A 4,497-nucleotide genomic window follows, 5' to 3' on the forward strand; every position below is an offset into this window, starting at 1 on the left:
GTAATACTTTGTTTATACAGCATACTACCAGTATCCCTTATAATCCACAAGGACAAGTCATAGTTGAAAGAGCTCATTTGCTTATTAAAACTAATTTGCATAAAATAAAAAAGGGGGGAGTGGTATCCCAGTAGGGGATCCCCCAGGAACTTATTGAATCATGTACTTTTTATTTTGAATTTTTTGAAATTGGATTCTCATGGTAAATCAGCTGCAGATCGCTTTTGGCATCCAGAAACAAAACGACATTATGCCATGGTCAAATGGAAAGACCCTCTGGATAATCCATGGCATGACCCAGATCCAGTGTTAATATGGGGCAGAGGTTCTGTCTGCATTTATTCACAACAACATGACGCAGCCCGTTGGTTGCCTGAACGCTTAGTAAAGCAAATAGATACTAATCAATGTTCCAGGGAAAATGAGGCTCCCTGAGAAATGTTTTTTTCTTCTTTCTGCTTTTTTTCAGACTGCAATGGCTTCTTCCTGCTACATCCTGTTCCTCCAATTACAGCAAGTTATAGATTCTACAGCCAGTAGCCTTGCATCCTTGCAATGCCAATTAACTTCTTTGGCTCAAGTTGCCCTTCAAAATCGTAGAGCCCTTGATCTTATTACTGCGGAGAAGGGGGGTACTTGTCTTTTCTTACAGGAAGAATGCTGTTTCTATGTCAATGAATCGGGATTGGTGGAACAGAATATACAGACCCTGAAGACCATCAGCTACAAGCTGCATAATTTCTATCAGAGCCCTTCTAGATGGCTGGATTCTCCTTTTCTTTCTTGGATTCCTTCTATGACATCTCTAATTGTTATCCTGCTTCTTCTTACACTTGGGCCGTTTTTAGTGAAAAGGCTGTTAGTTTTTATTGAACATCGGATGGAGGAGCTCCATTTGGCTAAACCCATACAGGCCTATTACCATCGCCTTGATCTTTTGGAGCAAGAGTTTAGAAAAGAGCAGATTGGGACACGTAGCTATGATGGCACTACTAGCCATGTCCTTTGAGAGATGAACTGGACAGTCAAAGACAGGTACGTGAGAATCTCCCCTTGTAGCAACCTAAGACAGGAGGGTAGCCTATTGCTGCTACCTTATCCAATGATGGGTAAGCACCTGGGGAAAGATACTCCAACCTAAGACAGGTGCAGTTCCCTAAGGGTAGAGCAATCTGTGATCCCTAAGCTCTATAAAATAAAAAACGGGGACCTGTTGGGAGCCTGGGAGCCTGAGGTTCAACTGAGTCTCAGCTACCTCTCAAAACTGCTGACAGGCCTGAGCTGGCAGTTTTCCATTTTGCCCACATCCTTGGCCTGGAAACTCTGGCAGGCAACCGGGGCCCACAGCCTTGGCTCGCAGCCGGGGCTTACAACTTTGGCCCAAAACCTTGGCTTAAAGCCGGGGCCAGATAGCCTTGCTAGATAGCCTTGGCCCACGGCCTTGCTCTCTTTTCTACATACAGTTCTATTCTTCTATAATCAGAGATTCCTCCTTTAATGTGCGTCAGAGCCCTTATGCTCTGACTGATGTATGGTTTGCAGTCTGTGTTCCTTTGTTTTCATTCTCTATAAAAATTCTTGCTTGAGCTTCAATAAACGAGACTTGAACCTGAATACATAAGCAGAAATTCAAATCTTGCTATTGCATAGTCACTGTTTCTTGCAGCTTGTTTTCCTTCTTTACCCATGGTTCCTATGCCAACGTGTGCCTCTTGTATCATGTTCAGGTCATTAGCACCATCACCAACAGCCAATGATATTGGTTTCTCAGGTGAGATTTTTATCAGTCTTATGACTGGCTTTATGTAGTGATGCCATATGACAGAATAATACAGCTGAACAATTCCTGCAAACTTCCATAAATAGTTTTCATGCTCCCTGAGTGCAAGACATAAGCTGGTCCCATGCTCTACCAGCCCATGCTGAATCACATGATCCTCTTTAATTCTTCTAGCGAGCTGCCTCAACTGTTAACATTTGTTGATATCAACCAGCTGATTTCTGGTTGACAAGTTCCAGGATGTTCATGATAATATGAAAATGTTCACATGATAAACTCACACTAACATCTGTTTCCTGCTTATCTCCAGTAAGTACCCATACTTTGATACTAGCCTTTCTCAATGCTTCAATAGTTTCTTGAACTCTATCTTGTAGTCTGTCCTCCACTGCTATAGCTCCCAACAAAACCGGTCCTTCTCAGTGAACTGCAAGACATCAGCCAATTTCTCTTCCCATTGCTGCAAGGCAGTCCTGGCTTCAAAGAGGCGTCTGTCTATTTCTTCATACTCTTCACATGTAAACTGTCAGTAGGCAACACAGAGACTTCACAGTCCTTTCAAAGGAAATTTATCTACATGAATTCTGGTTTTTCCTATTTCTACACCTATACATTAAGGGAGAATTGAAGATTCAGCTCCTTTAGCAAATAAAAACTTCTCACTGGAAGGAGCCTGAACAATTACACTAATTCTCCTATGACCTGAATCAAATGCCAGAATATGAAGTAATATGTATCTTTCCAGTTTCCCAAGTACTTTAACCTCTGTAGTTTCTTCAGAATTGCCTATAAATACAATGCCAACTCTTGCAGCTACTCCCACTAGAGACTTTTCATCTGGGGAAGAAGCATAGTACTCCAGCTATACAGGACCAGCCTAGATTGCCAGGGGCCATCACCAATGCCATCAATCTAAGCATTGGTGATCTGTACAGTGTGGCAAAGACTGACAGCTTTGAAGAAGAGACCATGTTCTGTGATTGGTTCAGCTTCACTTTCAGGACTGGTCTATATGAACTTGCTGTGAGGTGGGCTGAGTTGTTCAGATGGGATAAACTACTGAGGTAAATTAAGCTTTTGTCTGCAGAATCTGGGATTGGCCTTCCAGTACAAGCCTATTATTAATTTCTTGGCATTTCATTACATTAATTGAACATTCCCAAAACTGCATCTCATTTCCTGTCAGGGTTCCAGTTTTATCTGTAAACACATATTCTACCTGTGCAAGCTCTTCATTCACATCAGAAGTATTGACTTGAGCTTTCTGATCTGATTCTTCATGATACAGAACAAGATCCCAGCCAATAAAAAATGATCCAAGAAATTTAAATTGGGATGTTGAAATTGTAGAGTACCAAAAAAAGCAAGGAAATCAGAAATAAGTCTCAGAATCTTACTACTATTTCTTTGATGTTCTGTTTTTTGGTTATAGCAAGGTTATTCCATTTTTTTTTCCGGCTTGCCAGGTGTATTTCAAGATAGTACTAATGATGGCCTCAGAAATAAGGACTATTAATAAATTATCAAAAATGTGTTCATTGATTTTTCTACTACAGATGGTTTCCCTGACTTGCTCTTGTAATTTAATGCCATCTTGGTTTCCATTCCAGTGTATATAGCAGGACCAAAATTTTCTTTTATGTTTTTTAATCTGGTTCCAGGAAGCCAGAGACTCTCTGGTTCCAGATGGCTTACAGTTTCTTCCATTTGTTGAGTTATTATTATTTGCCCATGAATCTGTACAAGTCTACTTCTGGCTGTTGGCATTCTATCACAGCTATGAGACTGTTCAATCTAGCATCTATTTGCAATACTGCTGTTTCTGGAAATGATGCATGTGTCTTCAGGTTTGTTTCTCCATCCAAACTCACAGTTGTAACATGACAGAAACCATCAAGCCAGCCTGAGGACAGAAGCACCAAATCTGCAGGGAAAATCTCATCTTTGGCTATTTGAACAGTATTACCCACTCGAATGTTTTGTGATCTAGTTTTCACAAGGCCGCCACTTTGACCAACATAAACAGGAGCTCCATTTACTTCATTATCTAAGTTATGTTGTAGCCAATCTTCATATCCCTGTTTTATGCCAGTTACTGTTATCACAAAGAATAATGGTAGTCCACTGGTAATTGAATTGGTAGATGTATCAATGATATGCCGAATCAAAAATATTATAGGAAAATAAAAGTTTCCCACTATTCTGAATTATTCAAATAGATTTTTTGGAACAAAGTGCCATACAGTATACTTGGATGAAATGATCCAGTTGTCTATAAACTATTGAGGTGTATAAAGGCCATTCTGAGGAAAATTACTGGCTATGTAAATAGTTCTTGTGTCACTCTGATGTGGTGGGTTAAACCCAGCTGCTGCTGAACCCATTGCCACATGCCCGGGCGGCTGCCACTCTTGGAAGAGAGTTCTTAAGCCTTGTGATATTTCCAGTCATTCTCTGCTTCCTGTGCCTGCTTGAAGATGTAAGTGCTTACTCTTCTGCTCCTTCTCTGGATGCTCACCATGCCTTTCTTCTATGTCGGATTCTAATCACGCTGGAACCTGGAACAGCAAACTCAAATAAGCTCTCGTTTCTACAAGTTCCCTCGGTCACAGTGTTTTATCACATCAACAAGAATGTAGCTAATACAGAATTTGATGCCAGAGAGTGGGCTGTTTTCTCTGAAGATATTGACCACCTGTGTTTTTGTAGGAATGTGG

At 40.8% G+C, this 4,497-nt stretch overlaps 1 pseudogene; it reads right to left on the reverse strand.

Annotated features, from left to right (window-relative positions):
- Positions 1-4,172, reverse strand: part of LOC103743559 — a 10,573-nt pseudogene extending 6,401 nt beyond the window's left edge.
- Between the last annotated feature and the right edge of the window lie 325 nt (positions 4,173-4,497).

Source organism: Nannospalax galili, unplaced genomic scaffold (assembly GCF_000622305.1).
Source record: "Nannospalax galili isolate Female #2095 unplaced genomic scaffold, S.galili_v1.0 scaffold1442, whole genome shotgun sequence".
NCBI classification, from domain to species: Eukaryota; Metazoa; Chordata; class Mammalia; order Rodentia; family Spalacidae; genus Nannospalax; species Nannospalax galili.